This window comes from Thermobia domestica, chromosome 8 (genome assembly GCF_964235325.1).
Source record: "Thermobia domestica chromosome 8, izTheDome1.hap1.1, whole genome shotgun sequence".
In the NCBI taxonomy this organism is placed as follows: Eukaryota; Metazoa; Arthropoda; class Insecta; order Zygentoma; family Lepismatidae; genus Thermobia; species Thermobia domestica.
Genome location: NC_137461.1, coordinates 2,148,993 through 2,172,915, shown reverse-complemented (window position 1 = coordinate 2,172,915; position 23,923 = coordinate 2,148,993). Strand labels below are relative to the sequence as shown.

At 36.7% G+C, this 23,923-nt stretch overlaps 1 protein-coding gene across 3 annotated transcripts in view; it reads right to left on the bottom strand.

The window, feature by feature from the left end:
• Positions 1-23,130, bottom strand: part of LOC145692636 (uncharacterized) — a 95,262-nt gene extending 72,132 nt beyond the window's left edge. Inside the window, exon 1 of one of the 3 annotated variants that reach the window (XM_081767983.1) lies at positions 22,753-23,130. The gene's annotated coding sequence lies outside the window, so the exon portion shown is untranslated. The remainder of the gene's footprint in view (positions 1-22,752) is intronic. The other 2 variants (XM_081767980.1, XM_081767977.1) reach the window with 2 other exon arrangements.
• Positions 23,131-23,923: the final 793 nt, after the last annotated feature.

Genomic DNA, 23,923 nt, shown 5'->3' with positions numbered 1-23,923 from the left:
AGTCCTGCGCAGGCCTGTGAAGAAATATATGCTGTTTATGGACAAGACACATTATTGTAAAGAGCAACCAAAAGATGGTTCAGTCGCTTTCGTCCTGGAAATTTCAATGTTCAAGATTATCCTCACTGTAGGCGACCAATCACAGTAAACGTGTGTGATATTCTGGTAGAAATCGAGGAAGACCGGCATGTAAGCTCTCATAATATAGTCAGGTTAGTTAATAGATGTTGCTTGCTGCGCTGCCTGAATAAAACTTGCAAACGAGCCGAAGGATTCAGGTGGGAACAATTAGTCTTTTTAGTTTTCTTCCTGTTTTCATGTTCATTTACTGATTCGGGTATCTAGATCTCTTACACTCATGCGATCGATCCTAATGATCTGTAATGATCTACTATCTTCACGATCTCTTCATCAAGAATCAGGCAGCGCGTTGTTTAGTTTAGTGATAATTTAAAAACAAAAGAATGAGCTCTCAGAACATACAGCTAGCTAGTTGGAAAAAAGTAAGAGAGTGATATGTAAGAGAGAGATATTTTTTGACTGACAACAGCACTTACGACATCACGGCACACTTGCTTGATTTTTAATCATAATATAAATAATAAGGGCCTTATGCAGAGTCGTTCTGACGCGTGATTAGTGTCGTACTATAGAGTTTGACTAACCTATGTTTCCTGTAGTAGTCAGGCCTTTAGTATGAAGCTAATCATACATCAAAACGACTCTGCTTAGGGCGATAATAGTGTAAGACATGACTATGTCAGGGTTGGCCATCGTTTGTATGTTTGAGAGCTATTTTTCAATTCAGAAAACATCAGCAGTCTCCTTATAGTGTTCACTAGCCTGCTAGAGAGAGCCTTAACTATAACGATAATCCATACAGACAGAAATAGTATGATATAGGCAATCTCGAACTATCTTTTATGCCTTGCCAGTCGAAGCTTTCACCGTCCTTGCACTATGTATGTAGTACTGAGAATTGTTGGTGCCGCTGGAGGCATTGACTTGCAGAAGTTTCTCTCAAAACTAATTGTTTAATGCTTCATGATTTTTAATTTCTAAAATTTCGCGACAAATCCTGTGGGTCTAGTGGCTATCGCGTGTGGTTGTGCCATCCCGAATGCTATTCCTGGTGGGAGAAAACAAATAATAATAACAATAATAATAATAATAATAATAATAATAATAATAATAATAATAATAATAATAATAATAATAATAATAATAATAATATTATTATTATTATTATTATTATTATTATTATTATTATTATTATTATTATTATTATTATTATTATTATTATTATTATTTCACAATCTTTCATTTTCAATCTATCTCCTTTAGGAAACTCCCTGTATGCATAACCAGCCGGAGGTCATTTAAAGATGATTAAAAGTTATTTGTGGTATTTGAAACAAATGCGTAGAGCATCACTTGTCAAACATATAACTGCAATGTTAGAGAACCCTTCAGACAAAACTTTGACCTCATTCCGTGATTGGCAAACTATTACACGTGGGCCGAAAATGCCCATGCAGTGTGCGACACAAAAGTGACTTCCCGGCCGGTGAGGTTTACCACATTTGCTAACAAAGTGGCTTGCCGTCATTTAAAGGTTAATCTAAAGGACACAGCAGTGGACGTTAAAATAAAACTTCCATTTTTTTCAATGTGTCGCGACTCACCGGTTGGGAACCATTGCTCTAAGATAATAAAAACCTTCAGTGCAAGGGCAAGATCAACTAAATGACGCTCAGTAATGCCTAGTTATTGCTTCGATTCTAACTGAAGCAGTCCTCATATCGAAATACTTAATATGCAGGTTACATCAATTATGCATGTCTTAAGCTTGATTTGAACACCAATCATAGAGACATATCCTTGACCTCAGCTATGACTTTATTCATTGTCATCACGAGTCCGATCCTCATTTTACACACAATAACCTGAACCACTAACTAGTTAACGACTACTTTATAAACCTATATATATGAGCCAGCCATAATTATATAACCAATGTCAACTGGCATTTTATACCAATCAAATACCCGACAATCATTGATTGAACCTCTCATGTTCTTGATATGTAATCACTCATAAGGACGCGGGGTGCTACTCTGGCTTCATATCGATACTATGCTCATTCGACTCCTTTTTACATATGAAACAATTAGACAACCGAAGAAAATTCTCGATCGCAAGCGTGTGTGAATTAGGAACATTAAAAGTTCAGAATTGAACAGATTTCGAGAAAAGTTTGAACTAACTATATTTTGAGATAGAAGCTTAATTTCTGGTATCGGGGGTTTTCTGGGTGCCCAACACAATGGTGAGGACAAAATGTATGCATCTTGCAAGATAAGGGCACTTATTGGGGAGGGAGTAAGGAGTAATGACGTCTTAGGAGTTGCAAATTGCCTCCTGTTTGGCGTCGTTAGGATGATCAAATGTATCGGCCACCACTATTCGACTGTAGTCTCTCAAAGACACTCAAATATCACGTTTTTCTTTTCTTTTTCTTTTTTTTTAAAAAAAGTTTCCTTTTCTTAAACATGACATCGTACTGTAACTCTAGTTACAAATAATGTAACAGTTCTTCTAACTCCCCCCCCCCCCAAACAACTGTTTACAGTATGCAATTTTTATTTAATCAAGATTGATGTAGTAGTAATTCTTCAATACAACTCTTCTCTATTTATATTATATATTTTATGAAATTATTTGTAATAACAGTCAACCGTTTACAGCATACAATTTCTATACAGTAACATACTGCACAATGTGCCTATTGTTCAATGCGTTACTAGGTTTGTTAACTATTATACTATTGATCAACAATTTATATCCTCGCATCAGAACCAGAGGAACGTAACTCCATTTTCGTACGTTTACAGGCGAGAGGACAAAAATATTATTTGGTTAGAAAGGTGTGTTTTAATAGTATGGTAATTGATCTACATTACAACAGATGATCGATAAGGAGAACAGATGGCGTTACGTTCCATTTACACCAAGTGGGGCTTTCAAAATTATGTCCAAACATGAAGAAAACGAAAACAGCATTTTTGGAGTTACGTTACTCTGGTTCTCATGCTACGATATTATGACAAGATTAACTGTGAATACCAAGGAGTTCTTAATAATTGAATTTACCATGCGTCGCAAAGCGAATGTCATTCTTCAATTTGAAGGTGGCCACACAGGAAAGTGATATTTGAATGACAACACAGTCAAATAGGGGTGACGAATACATTTTGACCAGCCTAATGACCCGGTGTGGGAAATGAGAGGCAATTTGTAAGTTGTAGGACGCCATTACCGTTTACCCCCTCCCCAATAAGTGCCCTTATGTTGCAAAATGCGTACGTTTTGACCTCAATGTGTTGGGCATTCAAGAAAACCTCCGATACCAAAAATAAAGCGTTTAAAAAAATGGTTACTACTAGGGATGCGCATGAGATAAGATTTGAGACTGTCCCGTCTCGAAAATGTGCTGTAAGAGTGGTGTCTCGACTCGAAAAATATATATATTTCTATTGGAAGAGCTGTGTCTCGACTCGAATTTTGTTAGGAAAATTCTGTCTCGACTCGACTCGTGCGCATCCCTAATTACTTCAAACTTTTCTCAAAATCTATTCAATTTTGAGCTTTTAACAGTCGTAATTCGAACACACTTGCGATCGAGAATTTCTACGGTTGTTTAATTGTTTCATATGTAAAAAGGAGTCGAATGAGCATAGTATCGATATGAAGTCAGAGTGACACCCCGCGACCTTCCCGAATCAGTTAAACTTATAATTATTACTATTTATGCTCCATCTACAGGAAATCGGAGCTGGGAAAAGAGTGCATCAATTAAGAATCCTTTATTCCATCTGATTATGTACGTATTGATACTTACTAATGATCGCTTGCTTTACTTAAAGAAAATATCCTTCCTTCTCATTAGTCACAATTATTTTCGTCTCTGGTAATTACCGTTGCAGCACTTTCGTTTCCACTTTGCCGATAGCAATACATCACGAAAGTGTCATTCACACTTGACAAGCAAGGAAGTAAATTTTTTTTGGTGTTGTTGTTGTTGTTGTTGTTGTTGTTGTTGTTGTTGTTGTTAATCTTATATATTTAAATACATAGAGACCCAGAGTAAAACACGTTATTTTTTCATAAGCATAGTAACTTCCTATAAACAACATATTCTTAGTAATTTCAATTCGTAGCACTTCGTGAAACTATTTACAAAACTCAACTGATTATTTAAAAGAAACGCGATTACGTTTACTGGAATGTCACTTTTATTGCTAACCCTGCTAATATACAGGGGTTATCAAAAAAATGGAAACATCTGAAGAAAATGGAATGTATTAACGGAACTGATTAATACACTGATGTCCAAAACTTAAGCACGGATGTGATCTTCCCCCTCCCACAAAGGTACCCTCTTTGATGCTTACGACCAAAATAATACCATACATGGAGGAAAGCAATAGCAGAGCCACCTAGGCTGCCCACGAGACATATACAAGTTGAACAGTAGTCGGTTAGGGTGATTAGTGTAATTGTTGTGTGTGTGCATGGTGAGAGAGCAATCAATTACGGCTTCTTTCTGAAGGACATTGAAACACTTAGTAAGCGTGCATTGGTAGTATGGCACAAAGCATCCGAATGAATTTGAGCATGGTCGCAATGGTCAGGAAATTGGAAGAAGGGGGACAGTAACCAGTGTGACACAAGAATTGGGAATTCACCACAGCATAGTGTCAAGGATGTGGTCGAGGTACCAGATAACCGGAAATGGTGCTAGACGTGTCGGAGGTGATCGGCCACGATGTACCACCCCTGGAGAAGACCGTTTTTTGGTGTTAAGTGCGAAACGAAAGCGCTGCAGTAGTACTCGGCAATTGATTACTCAACTTCATGCCAACACAGGGACACGTGTATCGCGCCAAACTGTAACTCGATGATTGCACGCAGTAGGACTTTACACTCGTAAACAGTGAAATGTATCCCAGTAACATTGCGTCACAAACGGGCTTGTCTGCGATGGTTTCAAGAGCACATTACCTGGTCGGACAAGGACTGGGGTCGAGTGATGTTTTCTGATGAAAGTCGCTTTTGTCTGTCATCTGATTCTGGACGACAGGATATCTGGCATGAATCTGGTACTTGGTACCGCCAAGATAACATTGTGGAAACGAACAAACCAGTCGGCGGAATCATGGTGTGGGCCGGCATAATGATATACGACGTAGTGAGTTGCAGTTTGTAGAAGGAGGGACTCTAACTGGCGTCGGATATTGTAATGATGTTCTTCTCCGTTATTTTCGCTTGTTTCGTGGAGCTGCCGGTCCAAAGTTTAGTTTTCTAAACGACAATGCTCGTCCACATCATACAGCTGCCGTGGCCACTCTCCTTGGGGAATAGGATATTCATCGAATAGAGTGGCCAACGTACTCCCCGGATCTCATCCCCATAGAGCATGCTTGAAATCTCGAATTTCACTTTTTTCACTATCATTATGCTTTCGTCTCTCTAATCGTCGCTCGAGAGTAAAAAAATTAATAATCTAATAAAAGCATTGAAATAAATATGCAATGTTGTCTTGAAAAAGAATGACAATGAATGTTAAGTTAAAATACTTACATTATTTTTGAATTTAATCCTTTCTATTATTCTTCTTTCTTAATTGTTAAATGCCAAAACAATTGTTATTCTATGATTATCCAAAATTCTTTTCTTTTTCAGTGAAGTAAAACTTGAAAAAATGTTTCACACTCACACCCAATGTCAAAACTACTATAAAAATAAAAGTCACTGAAATCACTTTTAAAAAATCACTGTTTGTAATTTCACGCACAGTTTCCAAGTATCAAACATCTAGAGGAAATACTTGAAAGATAATCCAACACACAAGAGTGCTAATGTCCACTTCACACAAGCGTTGCACAAACAATACTGTTACTTGCTTTTTGAGTGTGTGTTCTCTTGCAATGTCATCATTGGCATATTGAATAATCGAGGGACCTTTTATGAAAAAAAAAAAAAAAAAGACCGGGTCACGTTGTCTCTAACAGCATCTAACACACGTTACATAAAAGGGGTTACCTTCCGGTAATTTACAATCAGAACATGCAGACACTAAATACCTGGACACCCGCGGATGCAGTTATCACAGCCAATCTTAAGCACAGATCGGCGCAAAGTGGCATTTTTTAACGTGAGTGTACGAATGAGGCTTCAGTTATTTAGGTAGCCCACATAAACAGACAAAGAGGCAGAACCAATCACACAGGAAAATAGGACTTGCATTCGTATCAACACTTGCTTTATTTTTTTATTTTTTGGAATAAATGAATTGCAATTCCCACGTTGTAATAATCTTACAACTAAGAGACAACTTTCATTCGGATGTTGTTATATTGTTTGGTTGTTGTTTTATCTGTATTCTTCGCAAAACATCGAGGTTAGTTATACTTTTAGCATGTCTTGGCGTTCAAATATTCTGAGATTTACTCTCTAATAACAACAAAGAGTTCTTACAGTCAATGTTGCCAGGCACACTTATTAAAACATTAGAGTATAATACCTTGCGACTATTTTCTCGGTTTTCTCAGAGAACATAGAGGAATTAAAAAGAGTAAGGGAATATAGAGAAATATACAAGAGGTATAATCAATAGAAATTAATTAAAAGAAAAGAATAGTACATAACAGTACATAAGAATGGAACGATAGCCAGCCAGAGTGCAGAACGAAGCTTGCGAAAATTGGAAGAACATAAACAGGACTTGTATGAGAGTAGCAATAGACCATAAAACTTATAAAGTAAAATAAACGATAAATGATGTCTTCTTGAACCTACAGGGCGTAACTTACCAGATGCTAAGCTAAAGATTTCATTTTATTTTATTTATGTTAAGACTTCACAAAACGACGCTTACACATGTTGAGTTTGAAGTCATTGAGATTTCATGGTGCAAAGACACTATGGAAACATTGTAATACATAAGAAAGAGCCCTCAGAGTCTCTAACAAGTTATAAAAAAGGAGACGTATTTCCCAATTATCTTTTCTCAGCATGGTCTTAATGATTTTTGCTTGTTTTTGGTTACGTATTTATTTGGTTTCAACTAATCAAATAACAATAAATCTCAAAAGTATTGTTTGCTGTACTACTATCGTAATATAAATCCCACTTCAAGAATAAGCCCTACCTCCCTCTAGAAATATGTTCCAGTACTTTCAGGACTCCAAAGGGATTAGTTAACACATAACAGCGATGCTCTGGACCTGGACTGATGAACCGTCAGATCCTTCTCTTTCACTCTCACTAATTTTAACCCCAAATTATACAAGTAGGCCTAAGCCTCTCATCTCAAGCAAACTACACATTACGTTTTTAAAAAAATCGGAATATTTTTACGAAATTCTCACAGAAATACTTTATTTACAAATGTAAAGACGATTGGGAATCTTCAGAAAAATTTAGGCTATATTCCATCAAAATAGAATTATTTTACTTTACGAAAGCTACTCTGAATATATGGCATTTATTTAAAATCATAGAGCTCCTTCGTGGCTAAGCGGTTAGCGTACGTACCTTTGGCGTCGGAGAGCCGGGTTCGATTCCCGGCGGGAGCTCATAGGACTCGGATTCCACGTTAATCAAGGTCCACCTCTCATTAGCTTCACTGCTGAAAGAGATGCTAAACTCAAAATCAATCAATCAATTATTTAAAATCATAGGCTAGTATGTGTGTGTAACGGGGGGGGGGGACTTTTCATTTTTGATTGACTTCAACTCGAAGCAGTGGAAATTGTGTGAGACCTTCAATAAACATCCACATCATATTGTGTCAAAATGGAATAATATTACGTAGGTAGTCGTGGAACATATATTTTTACACCCGGAGGGAGGGATTAGAGAAAAGTTCACTCTTCCGTTGTCGATTCATTCTAAATCCAAGTAGTGAAGATGATTGGGAAGCTTAAAAAAAATGTGCGCCACGTTACATCAAACTCTAATATTTCTTTTACAATAGTTATCGTGGAACATTTTCTTGAATCGAAGGGGAAGGCTATTCCCCTACACCAAAAGGGAGGGGTGGCCCAATGGTAGAATGTCCAACTCTGGTGCATGGGGTCCCTAGTTCGATCGCAGCTCGCGCCAAGTGAACTTTGTGGTGGACGTGGCTTTTCTCGGGGTTTTCCCGTTTCCTCCCACTTCTTCGTTCCACCAATTCATTAATTTCTCATCATCACCGTCTCATTTAGCATAACCAGCATAATCGTGGGACGTAAAACTCAAAGATTTAATTCCGTTTTTCCTCTACACCAAGAGGGTAAATTCACTCATGATTGTTTTTAATCTCAAGAACTGAGAACTATGGGAAAACTTCAAAGAAAATGTTCATAATGTTATATCAAAATCGAAAATTTTTACTAAAGTTATCGCGGAATCAAACATCATTTTAAAATAAAATGATCGTGGAACATATTTCTTAAACTGAAAGGGGAGAATTCACATTTTTATAATTGGCATAGTTTACCCTTAAGCTATAACGAACATTGAAGTTTCCTAATGAAACTGTCAAAATAGATTAATTTTTGCTTAGATTATCCTGCAGAATTGTTTTGTATGCAAATGCTCAAACTAGCAACATGGGATTAACTTTATCCCTCTTTGACCCCTTATTGTTCGTGCACTGTAACCCCAAACAATGGCGTTACGTGGCAAAATTGGAGGAATCTACATAATAAGTTTCATTAAATTCCAAGTATATATATTCATATACACTTTTGGACAACTATCTATATCAGTCTTATCTATATATATAAAAGAGAACGCACAAATCCTTTGTTCCCTCATCACGCTAATACGGCTGAACCAATTTCTTTTATTTTTGGGGGGTTATTAGGATTTGGACCCTAGATGGTTTTTATCATATCACTTTAATTTTTAATTACCAGTGTCTTGAGATAATTGACCATTCAGGTGTCCATTACGTACAAATCCTTTGTTAGTTCATCATAGGTAAAAATAAACGTATTTATATGCAACCCGCATGACCGTGTCACTCGGCGGGTTAACATAAATGACAGGCGATATAATGTTAACATTTACTGCAATCTTCTATGGTTTTTATCATATCACTTGAAAGCGAAAAAGTAAAAATTATCTAAGTAACAAAGTTTATTGCGTTCCGGGGTGACCGCAGCGAAGCGGGGTGAACGCTGCTAGTTTTCGATAAAACAGTATAAACTTCTGAAGTAGTAGAACTTAACTAAAAATATTTTATGTCTGGCAACACTTATTTGTGGTGTAGGAAAATAAAAGGATGTACGAAATTTTTGAACTCGAAACGGAACGAACATAAAAGAAATAACAACATAACAAGATTTTTCGTTGTCAAAGAGTGAAAAAAAAGTAGCACAGAATCATAATGGAATTGTTGACGCACGACGCCATTTTGGTGGCTTGGCGATATCGTATTGTGTATTTTAACAACGAGCTCCAAATGAGAAAATAACGGACCCAAACAAAAGAGTGAATACGTTAGAAGAAACCAAAAACTCATGGCCTCGTGGAAGAAGATGAGTTGCACAAAAATGTCTTTGGCATTGAAAGGATGTTTCTGCTTCCCAGAGCTTGATTTGGGTTAGTGAATGCTTGTGTTATAATAATATATGTGCTTCGCAAAGGTCTGATAGGGATCACCAATCAACTATATACACTTTTGTATTACATAAATTATAGCTCAAGGGAGAATTAACTGTTACGAATACATTGTACACTTTGGCTCCCTTCTTATCCATCATTTTGGCAAGGAACGCACCTTTACAATTAAAAAAGGTCAGAAAACTAAGTGCACAATGCTTGCGAGTTAAAAAAAAAAATAGTGATTAATATGATCATTAATACTATTTTCTAAGAAAGAACTGTGTTTGAATCGTATAGCTTTGTCACCTTTGGCGTTGAGGGCCACGGTTCGACTCATGAGGCGGTGTGTCATGTAGATATTTTGGATTCTACGTTAGATTGCAAGTACACATATGATAGAAATCTTTCAATTCTTTTGTACTCTAATGGAATAGTTATAAATTATAAAACAGCGGGTTCTTTATAAGGAACCAAGCGTAACCGCTTTGGCGTGGGAACCAATCGTACGCGGCTTTGGCGTGGGAGACCCGGGTTCGATTCCCGGCGGGAGCTCATGTGGTTTGGATACCACATCCACGTCTCATATAGCCTCGTTGCTGAACGGGAGGTTAAACTCAAAATCAACTTAATTCTTTATAAGGATAAAAGTACTCCAGGAGTAGAATTAGCTAGTAGTGAATACAAAGCATATCTGATGACAGCAATGATATATGACCGAAACATTAACACTATTATTTACTAAATGTGATTTGCTTTGTCCGATTTCATTTTTTAATTAAAACAAAACATCTCAATTTGTCATGTGTTCTAATATTTGAATAAATTATTGTGTATGTGCGAGAAAGACACGTTCATGTTTTTGGACATATTGCACGCAGTGTATCGATCGCAAATGTCCCTTTATCTAAGGAAGAGTTTTGAACAGTACCAAAAATGTCTCTTTACCTAAGTATCGGAGTTTTGAACAGTATCGGAAATGTCCCGTTGTGTAAGGAAGACTTTCGAACAATACGGTACCGCAAATCACCCAGAAAAACTAGTTTTGTCGTTGTATCGCAGACGTACCGATACATAGCTTTCCAACTTACTTTATTTTGTTTATGTTTTATAAGCATAGACGAAAATTTAAAATAAGCCAATTTCTTAAATTGAAACGTTTCATTGATTCATTTTTATTGATGCCCTTCGTCACTAATGAGGCTCTGTAGGACAAAGTCTAAAATTTTAAGTGGAATCCAGCTTACACTGATGCTTTCCCACCGGTAATGGAACCCAGGATCTCCTGCACGAAAGGCAACGCGCTGGCCACTAGATCAGATGGAGGCAAAAATTGGAACACGATTCATGCCATACTCTAAAGCCACCAATAAAAGTATTTAATTATGTAATATGTGCAAAACTTTTACAAATGTTCTCGATTTTTACAAAACTTTTACAAATGTTTTCGCTTTTTACTCTCTAGTCAATCTTACTCTATGAATAGAGAAATGAAATGTTTAAGTGCTACTTTCCACAGATATGACCTTTAGTCTATAGGACACGAATGATTAATGAAAGTGGTTATGATAAAACTAATGGAATGAGAATGTTAGAGGAAATGGAAGGACACAAAGAAACATCAGATACATGATGTTGACCACCACTAACAAATGTGGGCTGTGACCGAACCAGGTACCCCAAGAACCGGAGATAAAATTTCTAGAATTAAACCACCATATTTCCATTTATGTGTAGAAGTTAACCACGATTTCCCCATAGAAAATCGCATGAAAATTTTAATCTTATTGCTCCCGGCGGGAGCTCATGTGGTTCGGATTCAACGTTAATCAGTAGGTCCACGTCTGATATAGCCTCGCTGCTGAACGGGACGCTAAACTAAAATCAACTCTAACAACTCACAAATCTTATAGCTTATTCTCAATATCATGAACAGTGGCCTCCTCATATAAGCACTGACATCCAAAAATTCTTTTCCGATACGTAGGAATTATTAAATCTGCTAATTTATTCAAATTTGGAAGACGATTTTTCCACGATTCTTTTTTTTTTTTTTTTTTTTTTTTTTTTTTTTTTTTTACTGGTGTCATCACAGGAAACTAAAAGAAGCAGAGAGATTTGGGATATACCGTACTGAAAACAAGAAAAAGATGCATTGTCTTTTGCACTTTCTTAATGTACCAAGCTAATCAACACCTTCTAATTCGTCGTTTAACAAAACAGGCAATGCGTGCGATGAACCAGACAATGTGTTCCATTCGTGTGTGGGATTGCGAGTGCGTGTGTCACAGAATTGTTGTTAGTATTCCAATGATTAGCAACTTCAAAGCACGTTCGTAGATGCCGTTTGCCATTACCTCATTTGCAAATAAGTAATTAACAGAACAGTTCGTTTTAACACGTATTTACTGTTGAGAGGAAAACATTCAATATAATATTCACGGATTCATTCTACAAATCAACGTTTCTCAAATTAATTCTCACGGTCTGGTCGTGTGGTCGTCTTAGCTTGAACATTAATGCAGAAAAGACAGAAAAGTTGAAATTCAAGTGAATTGTATATCATACAATATAGCTAAGAATCTAAAACATAGTTTAGAAATTATAATATATATATACAGGTGTCTTTCATTTTCGATTCCAGTGTTCATTTATTCTAATAATAAAAGAACGATTAACCCTCGGACTACCAACGGGGGTACTTCGTGCCCATTTGTAATTACTCCTCTAATCGTTTCTTTAAAATTGTAAGAAAAAATAGGTTATTGCTCAACATGTTTAGGTAAAGTGTATACCTTACACAGCTACAAATGAACATTAGTGTGTCTCATAAAATTTGCTGTTTTAAGTTGGTGGGCACAAAGTAGGTAGGAGTTGTGACAGATATTTAGAAGTGTCATTCCTAGATGGCAGTATAATAAATACCTGTTAGTCTTATTCCGTTACTGTCCTGTCTTATTCCGTTCATATGTCACTGTAGATTTTTGTTAAAACCTGTCTTATTCCGTTCATATGTCACTGTAGATTTTTGTTACAGTTTCTAATTTATTTCTCTCGCGAGATATGTTTAATCTCAACAAATGAGTACAAAATGACCCCCTTTGGTAGTCCGCGTTACAAGAGATACTTAGGTAGTGCGAGGGTTAATCATATAGGTTTTAATGATGCTTAGAATTAGAAACAATTACACATTTATTTTTGGAATTTGATATCCGTCAAACTATATAGATTGGTACTGGATATTATGTGGAACGCCGGATCACAATTGTTAATCTAGAAGATTATAAGATCGAGGGCAGGGTTCTACATAGACATGAATCAAACAATACTTACATTTCTGTTAATCTGTTCAGATTATTTACATTTTTCGTAACAAAGAAAGAAAACATTTAAATAAGAAATCATAAACAAAACATAACTATATAACCAATATATTTATTTAGTATTTTAGGGTTACACTTCAGCCCACAGTCCGAATAATTATATTCTAGTCTACTACCTTTTTCTGAAATTCACTTGAACACACCATTTTGATATTACTTTTTATTATAATACGTAATGAATTAAACATTTACATCTTTCAAATAGCATACATGTTGATTCTACAAGATGGATCTTCTGTTATATATTATGTGTCTCGTTTCTATGACGAACACTAACACATATAGTCAGACTACCATGTTAACAAAATATCCATAATAATATCATAAAATAATTAATTTTACTTCTTTTTATATTTTCTTCTTCTTCTTCTAACTAGCTTGTGTATATTTCAATAGCATATATTGCCCGTAAATACAAGAAATGACCTCCTTTGGTAGTCCACGTTACAAAACAAACAAACAAACAAACAAACAAACAAAAAACCTAGGTAGTGCGAAGGTTAAAAACTAATTTCCATTAATATAATTTTGAGAAAAATATAATTATACTGGTATTAACATTTTGTATTAAAAACATATATATTGCAAGAATAAAGGTTAATTGACACATAGTGTGCCGTTCCCATGCCCTGTCGTAGGCCAAAAGTTTCTTTTCAGACTTTGACGTTGAGAATTTGTTGGTTGTCTTGTTTGAAATGAAATTAAATGAAATCTTTAAGTTTTACGTCCCATAGTAATGCCGGTTAGGCTAAAGGAGACGATGACAATGAGAAATGAATGAAATGGTGGAATTAAGAAAGTGGAAGGAAACGGGAGAATCCCGAGAAAACCCACACACATGGTGTTTAGTCCACCAGAAAGCTCAATTTGCACAGCTGGGATCGAACCAAGGACTCCATGCACCAGAGGTGGTTGTCTTTTTTAGTTCTCACATAACGTGCCGTTCCCATGTCGTGCCCGGACAGACAACTTTAAAGAGAAATCGCGATCCTTCGACGTTCTTCGGAGCAAACGAAGCGACACGAAGTTGACCAAAACCAAGGGAAATGGTGTAGAAAATAGTAGCGGCACAGCACGACACGGTACGGCATGATATATGTGAAAGGTCGCAGTAGTAGCACGGACGAATTATGGCAGGGGAATGACATAGATACAACACACTATGTGTAAATTAACCTTAAGGTGGTCCCTAGTATTTTCTGACTAATAAAAGTGGTTCCAACTTGGAAAAAGTTTGACAATCGTTGCTATAAATGATAAGTTCTGTTTCACATTGTAAAATTACGATAGGTCTACAAATGAATTATGCGATATTTAACAGAACCTGAAATCAGAAGCAGTCTGTAACAAACGATTTTCTTTTGAAACCAAATGTTGTTGAGAGGTAATTCCAAAGATTAACCCTACCTTTTAGAACTGTAACCATACACATGAAGCAGTTCTCGTTGTCTCTTACCCTTACTCGTCTACTCCTTTCGGTTTCAGTTTCATGAAACAACGTGCCATTTATTATACATTCTTAGATGTTTGATTCAGAGCAGTGGCGTTGTAGGCGATAAGGAGGCTGGGTCTGATGTATGTTGCAATGAGGTACATCCAATCCAATTTGGTGCAACGTGAGGAAGTAAGGGAGAACAAAGGGTGGTGCCGAATACATCACTTACATGACTGTTGATGAAGAAAATATCGATCCTCTATCACCATGCTGTCAGAAAAAACTGGACTTTCAAAGCTTGTCTCGAAAGAGGAGAGAGTATTTTTACTAATTGCTGAACTTCATACCAAGTATCGCATGCATATAATATAGTTTATGAGTAGGGCCCGGAAGTTGAGAAAAAAATCCTCTTTCTTACGAGTGCACGAAGACGAGGCTTGACAAAATATGTGTTCATTTTGGGTCATTGTAGGCCAGAAAATTGATTTTATTTGTCCTTTTTTGCCTTTTTCGGCGTTTTTTATTGGTCTTTTTAAAAGCTTTTCATAGGTCTTAACGTCTTTTTGTTTTCTGCACTTCATCTTTCGAAAATAAATTTACTGGCCATTAACTCGAATCACCACCACCTCTTAAAACATCTTTTCTTTAATAAAGAAAATTCAAAAGATAAGACATTCTTCAACGACTGGACTGATAAGACCAGATCTGCAACAATCACAAGTCAGACAAGGAGGCGTAACAATGTCCACCAGCAGGGGGGTGAGGGTGGAGAACTCTTAAACATCTTTCCTTTAGTAAAGAAAATTCAAAAGATAAGACATTCTTCAACGACTGGACTGATAAGACCAGATCTGCAACAATCACAAGTCAAACAAGGAGGCGTAACAATGTCCACCAGCAGGGGGGTGAGGGTGGAGAACTCTTAAACATCTTTCCTTTAGTAAAGAAAATTCAAAAGATAAGACATTCTTCAACGACTGGACTGATAAGACCAGATCTGCAACAATCACAAGTCAGACAAGGAGGCGTAACAATGTCCACCAGCAGGGGGGTGAGGGTGGAGAACTCTTAAACATCTTTCCTTTAGTAAAGAAAATTCAAAAGATAAGACATTCTTCAACGACTGGACTGATAAGACCAGATCTGCAACAATCACAAGTCAGACAAGGAGGCGTAACAATGTCCACCAGCAGGGGGGTGAGGGTGGAGAACTCTTAAACATCTTTCCTTTAGTAAAGAAAATTCAAAAGATAAGACATTCTTCAACGACTGGACTGATAAGACCAGATCTGCAACAATCACAAGTCAGAGAAGGAGGCGTAACAATGTCCACCAGCAGGGGGGTGAGTAGTGTTGTAAAAAAACGTTTTTTTCTGTGAAGTTTTTTTTTTCAATAAAAAACATCGTTCTTTTTCATGTTTTTTTTAAATTTCTGTTTTTTTTCTGGCAGCTATTATTTATTGATTTATGTTGAAGATTATTGAAATAATCAATAGAACTTGAGTCGAAGCCCTCGTAACTTACAAATCGTTTGTTTCCTTGTACTTATACGAGCAAAATCGTGTGATTATTCCTTTCGGGCCCAGGTCATTTTTGGCGTTTTCCTACCTTGTCAGTTAGTGACTTATTGCTCAAAAACCATTTACCCTATTGATATGGTTAAGACCTTGGTTTTTAGAAAAGGAATGTGGCTGTTTTTTCGTGTACGTTACATTGCAGTGTTGCGAGCGGGTGGGAAATTACTGAGGGAAATGTAGGGGTGAAAATTTACCAAAAAAATCCCTAACCGAATTTCAAGACTTTTTGTATCTAGCACCACTGTTGCCATATGGGTCCAAGTCACCTAAAAAATTTCTTTGGTGCGTTGACAAGGTACAGTGAAAACCTGAAGTCGCTGGCTTTCATTCAAAGAGAGAAAGAAAAAATTCTCTGTTTCCATACACATGAAATTTTGACACCTTTTACGCCTCAGAAGCAAAAATCAACAGATATGCCGGGGCTACAACTTCTCTAATTATCCTATTGAAACTTTTAATGGTGCGTTCTGTAGGCTAAAGAGAGGGCTTTCAGGTAGTGGTACATTTGTTCCAACGTAGCGAGCAAGAGGGAAATAATAGAGGGAAAAGGGAAATTTGCCGAATTTTTCACTTAAAATCGGGAATTAATTGTTTTGGCTGGAAATACTGCCATAAAACAGACATAAACTATATGAAAGTAAACTTCGGTACCATAAGAATATATCCTACAAGTATCATGACGATATCTAACAAAGTAAGCATGAATTTTTTTAAAAAATCTCATTCTAACTCAGAAATGCACAATTTTCTTACCATTTACAGAACATGGTTTATTATAAGCCTCAACTGTACTTCCCCTGATTATTCTATCGAAACTTTTTATGGTGCGCTGTATAGGCTAAGGACGAGGCTTTCAGACAGTGGTACGTTTGTTCGAATGTAGCCAACAAGAGGGAAATAATAAAGACAAAAAGATAATTTTCCCAAAATTTCCCCTAAAATCGGAAATTAAAATTTTCTGTAGCTGGCAACAGTGCTAGCACACACACACACAAACTATTTTAAAAGAAGCTTTGGTATCCCTATAATATATCCTACAAGTATTGTGACGATATCTAATAAAGTAAGCAGGTCATTAAAAAATATTTCAGTCTACCTAAAAAAAATCACAGTTATCTTTCCACTTAGAGAACAAGGTGTACTGTAAACCTCAACTGTACGTCTCCTAACTATCCTATTGAAACTTTCTATAGTGCGTTGTGAAGTGCAAAGACAAGACTTTCAGATACTGGTACTTTTGTTCCTATGTAGCCAACAAGAGGGATATAATAGATAAAACACGTAATTTTCCCCTAACATCTTGAATTAAAATTTTCTGTAGCTGGCAACACTGCTACCAGACAGACGAAAACTATCTTAAAATAAACACTGGTACAATATATCCTACAAGTATCATGGCTATATTTAAGAAACAATGCTTCTAATTACCAAAAATATATTTCGATAAACAGAAAAGTAGGGGAAAATCAAGAGTTAAAACCTAAATCCGAATTTTCGTGCGTCCCCTAATTACCCCACTGTAACGATATGTAGGCCTACCCGAGTTTGCTCAGTAAGGACAAATGTTCGACTGGCGTAAGTTGACTTGCATTCGGACGTATAGGTACGGTTTATAACAAAAATTTCGATTTTTTGCCCAAATTCAAGGAGATTTTAATTTCCGTAATTGGCAACACTGCACGCAAGCCCGTCCAATTTATGTCAACAATTAGGTATTCATTCTACGTGTCTACCTGACAAGTCTTAAGGAGGTCTCTCTACAACGAATGAAGCTACAGGGGAAAAGTAATAAAGAAAATTCGAAAATTCTCGAATTTTTGACTCGGGTGAAATGTGAGAAGGAAATTCGACACAAGAAGAAAAAGAAACTAAAAAGATAAACTATGGACCAACCATATTTGGCATATATATATATATATATATATATATATATATATATATATATATATATATATATATATATATATACCGATATCTTAATTAGTGGCCATACAGGTGCGGATTAAAAAAGTGCCACACCCGTATGTGCCACTTTGGCCACCTGGGTCTGAAAGGGTTACGAGTGTACATTTTGACTACTAACTTGTGTTGTAATAATTAGGCCTACAGTCTTGAGTAATAATAATATCGTTGTTGTAAACAATCACAATTTCTCCTTTTTACATCTTAGTTCCAATACTGATGCTGAGAAATGCAGGGTGTTTCAAAATGAATATCGGGAAATTAAGTCTTCGTAGTACTTATTACATTTTACGCACAATTATAAACAATACATCAAATAAAAGAACACCTCAAACAGTTTTTGCTTCAAGTGTTCGATGTGAGCTTTATTCGTCACATGGCACACATTGAGTCAATAGGTGAGAAAGGCCCATAAACTTTCCGCCATATGGCACAAAACATTCAATTCACACAGACGTTTGCACTTTAAATATAGATTCAGGCTTTGCAAAATTAAAACACACAAAGCTTTCTGGACTCTAGTCTCCATCTTTGCTACTTGCTCTTTCTAACAGCAGACAGAGGAAATAATGCGTACGCATAAGTTATAGATGGTCATGCATGGGGCCTATTCTATGGGTGAGAAGGGTGCCAGTAGGGATTTTGCCTACGGGCGCCAAAGACCATTTTTACGCCACTGCTCTTACCGTTTTTGTTCTGATACTTGTCAACAGACGGACGGACAAAGCCGTTTTATATAAGACTTCCGACACTTATGCATAGCATAGTTTCGTTGGAAGTCTTTAAAAAATTGAGTGAACTTCAGAAAATTAAGAGCTTTTTTTTTTTTTTTTTTTTTTTTTTAAACAGCGAATATACTGATTCAGATTTTGTTCAAACACAATACTGTATATTTCTTTGATGGATTTTGAGCTCCTTCATGGCTAAACGGTTAGCGTATACGCCTTTGGTGTGGGAGACCGGTTCGATTCCCGGCGGGAGCTCATGTGGTTCGGATTCTACGCTAATCAGTAGGTACCGTCTCATATAGTCTTGCTGCTGAAAGGGACGTTAAACTCAAAAATCTCCTCACCTCCTTTGATGGATTTCGTTCAGATTCCATTTCCGATGGGATCTCATGTAGTTCGGATCCCACATTAAGCTGTTAGTCCACGTCTTAAATAGCCTCATTGTTAAAAGCAACGCTAAGCGCCATTCAAAACAACTAACCAATCTTTGCAAGCACTTTTGATGTATTTTCGCTTAACAGTTGATTCAACTTACTTTTATTACGACCCGAATTACTGTACATCGCTGATGTAAAGAATTGAGTTGCAGAAGTGTATAGTGACGACATCTGTTGAGGAATGTGTAAATTACTTGAGTGACATATTTTCAGTGCCCTGTCTTCTTTCCTTTGAGTTAGAAATTGATTTTGAGAAATCCGTATCAGTTAGCTTTTGCAGATTAGCCTAATGATACCGATTTTAGTTCCTTTCAATTACTTTTCAAGTAGGCGCAAAGTAAAGACAAACTTATTTTCATGTAACTGTATAAAGACAATAATAATGATGCAAAATTAGAATGAACAAGGTTGTAAGTCCATCTGCTGGGGAATTGAGGAACTAATTTATTCATTTTGTTTTAGATCATGAGTAGCCAATTTACAATGAAAGCATTGTGGGACAGGACAAAATCAAAATCAACATTGGGGATTAGGACCATTTTCTTCCTTCCCCTCAATCTTGAAGCAGCGGTTTGCTGCCGGCGATGGCTGAATGGGCTTGTCATAGTTTTTTCTGAATCTTTATTCTGTTCTGCTTCTTCTCCTTTTCTTGTGTGTTAAGGCTAATTATAGTTTGAGCTACTAACATTTGAAATTAACTTTCATGAAATTTGCATTTTTCTTTAAAAAAATTAATTAATAAATAAAAAAATGAATATGGTACGAACGGTCTAAAATTAAGTCTCGATTTAAATCTATTATGATGGCCAGCCACGCCATCTATCTGTTACGATTGCAAACTTACCCCTTAAGCGCTTACCTCTCATGCGTATGATCTCTGGTTCGATCCCCGCCCAAATAAGTTTGTGGTTGACAATAGGGACGTACGCAGGGGGTGGGTCCTGGAAGTTTGACCCCCCTCCCCGAGATTTCGACTTTTGTGTAAATTTAGCCTAATTTTAGAGGCAATTTTAGGAATTTTAATATAAAATACCCTGATATTGAGTTTGGACCCTTCCCGAAATAAATTCCTGAGTACGCTATTGGTGGACAACATCGTTCCCATGAGCTTTCTCGAGTTATTCCCGTTTCCTCCCACCTTCTCATCCCACTAATTATTCCATTATAATTCAGTTTTCTTAATCATCCGTCTCCCGTAGCCTAAACTGCATAATTGTGAAATGTTAAACTGAAAAATTTCATTTAATTCTCATTTCGTGATCCCAAATACATCTTGGATGCAATTTTATGCACGAGAACGTTAACACAATGACTATTTTTTAAAAAGAAAAATAATGGATACAAATTAATATAAACAGAAAAAAAAACTATTAAACTTATCAACTAAGAATTTTGTAAAATAAATACACGAAAAAATGTTGAGATAAGTAACCAATGGTATAAAATGGAATTCATTTTTTTTTTTATGTAAATGAGATTTTTTGAAATGAAATCTTTGAGTTTTACGTCCCACAGTTATGCCGGTTAGGCTAAAGGAGACGGTGATGATGAACAATGAATGAAATGGTGGAATGAACAAAGTGGGAGGAAACGGCAGAACCCCGAGGAAACCCACGCACATGGCGTTTGTCCACCACAAAGTTCACTTGGCTGGAGCAGGATTTGAGCGTGGGACCCCATGCACCACAGGTGAACGCTCTACCACTGAGCCACCACGGCCCACATTTTTATTGAAGTGTTTCCATATATTGTAGAATATTAAATCCACGAAAATAAACTAAGGTATCTTTGAAGACAAGAGTCAGCTGCTTAACCTGAATCTCACAGAGAATCGAAGAAGCATCTCCCAGTTCTAAAGATAAACACTCAAACCGTTGTAAATCGAATATTTTATTATTATTGTAGTCTCCCTCGTGATTGAATTGTTAGCGCACAAATAGGCGCCGACTCAGGAGATATTTAATGGATGCTGAGGACTCATTGAATTTTTGCGTTGCAATTAACTTCGAAATTACGCTTTCATGCGCTACAGCACGTGATCTGAGGTTAATTTTAGATAGGGATGCATATGTGTTGCATAATCACTTATCAACGCCTATTTTATAGTCTTCAGGTTTACAGCATATCAAGGATCGAGCGATATAACATTACAACTATAATAATAATCCGTGGGTAGAATTTTGCACAATTATTTTTTTAAAAGAACTTATTTAATGTTGTTAATTTGTTTTAAAAAATGTAAAATGCTTTACGTAAATTACAAGGCAGTTGAAACATTTTCTATTTTCATTCAACTTATCCTCAAATGTTCTAAAGGTTTGACTGTAATCATTATTATTTTAATAATTTTGTCTATTTTGGCCAATGTTGCTAAATACATTTGAAATTCACAAAACCACTTGGCGTAACGGACCGATTTGTGGGCCTGAGCCGTTCCACGACATCTGTTAGCGATTGGTGGAAGTACGTCCAGCCTAGCTACGAACGCGTGATCAGCGCTCCGTATCGCCCTATCGCTAACCGGCGTATCGAGTAGAGACCTGCACGGGCTGAATTTTTCGGCCCGAGCCCAATCCAGCCTTAATGTACCTAGGCCCGGCCCAGCCCGAACACGAAAAGTTTTGGACATTTTCGGCCCGAGCCCGGCGCGGCCCGGACCGATAAGTTTTTTTTAAATTCTTGGCCCAAGCCCGGCCCGGGCCCGATAAATTTTAAAAGTTTCATTTTCTAACATTTTTCACGGACATACTTCTTCAACGTTTGGCTTTATTCCAATTATCGTTTAACGAAAGTTAATAATTATTAAAGAACTGCAATTAATCGGCCCCAGCCCGGCCCGACCTAAAGAGAAATCAGTGTCGGCCCGCCCAAGCCCAGCCCGGCCCAAAGAAATAACAGAGTCGGCCCGCCCAAGTCTCTAGTATCGAGAGCTTTCCAGACCTAGTAGCCGTCACGCTGGGTGGACGTCGAAAATTGGGAAAGCACCGACTGGGAATCGAACCCTGGACCACGCGGACATGAATCCAACGCTCTAATAACGAGACAACGTTGTCTCTTGAAATTCAGAAACAAAGTCTTAATGTTTAAGAATTTTGTTCAATATAAAGCTTAGGTAATAGTGTTTTTTTTTTCTTTTAGCTTTTGTCAGTTTAAAATAATTTCATGGTTAATTTTATTTCAGCAGCACTTGATAGTTTTTCTCGCCTCAGAAAGAATTTGGGAACCACTCCTGTATTGGATCTACTAGAAAAACATAATAAGAAGAATATAGGACGTTAGTGCTGACGCCTAAGAAATCTAATTGTGAAACTTAAAAGTCGGCGACTATAAGCTCATACGTCTTCGGTACCGGAGACAGGATTTGATTCCCGGTCGGTCGAGGTTTCATATAGCACCGGCTCAGAAAGGGGAGTTCAACTCTAATTTGACCGACCAATATTATTATTATTACTGTTAAGTACATGGTATTTTGCACACAATACCTAAGAAAACTTATATATATCCGAAAGCGTCTTCATCTTAGTTTTTTTGTTTGTTTGTTTGTTAAATGCTCTTATGGACGTTATTACTTACCTTGTATTTGAAACTATCCCGTGGAGTTAGAGAGATGAATTAGAATCACTCTATCTCATTTGGTATGATGATGTCCACTCTTCGAAAGACTCAATAACCCTTCAACCTGTGCAGTTGCAATCCGATCCTCCACGTCTGTGTTACGACCACTGCCAAACTTTTCCAACAATCTTCAGGGGAGTCTGTTATGCGTGGAGAATGTCCAAAATCTTCTCCTGCCACATTTATATTTGGCAGCCACCTTCGCATTTAACAGACAGGCTCTTCGGTTCTCAAACACTTAGGTCTTACGTCATAGTACGCCCACTCAAACAACACAGGGTGATGACAACTAAGAACCATTTTTAAATCTTCTCTTCGTTTACGACACTTCATCTCTGGGACCTTCTTGTGTTTGGAGGAGATAACGGTGCACTCTGTAATGACATTAAGAATGGTATGGTTGACATTATTTTATTTTTAAAGTGTTCAAATGGTTTATAAAAAATTCCCATCTTTTAAAGCTTAAGGTTGCAATCTATTTTTCTTCCCCTGGACTACTGTAAGCGTTAAGAGTCTTCATCCCGGCGAAATTAAAATACCGCTAATTTTACAGTAATTATGTGATATCTTCAAATAGATAAAAAATTAATTGAAATATAGAACAAGAGCGTCCTAGACAATATTATTTTGTGTGAGGTACCGTCATCACAAGTCACCTAGTGGCTTTCCGTTTTCAGCTGTTTAGAAACGCGAAAATAAATGCCGATTTTGAAAATGGCTCGAAATCGAAAGCAGATAAGTGAGTCGTGATAACGATTTCTTATGTAAAATAATATTGTATAGGGCGCCCTGGTTCCACATTTCGATTATATTTTATCTATTTGAAGATATCACATAATTACTGTAAAATTAGCGGTATTTTAATTTCGCTTTGATGAAGACTCTTAACAACCTCTGTTCCCTCAATGGTCTAGCATTGTATATGACTATGAAGTAGGTAATCCCGAGTTCGATTCAAGGTAGAGATACGTTCAATACTTATTTATCCTATCATATCCTTTATCCTAAGGTAGAGTCATGTTAAATAAATAAAAATGACTGCTCATCTCCCTTTAAGATGACATATTTAAGCCAATATACAGAGGAGGATTTAGTATTTTTACTTGAAATGACACCTTCAACAACGAAA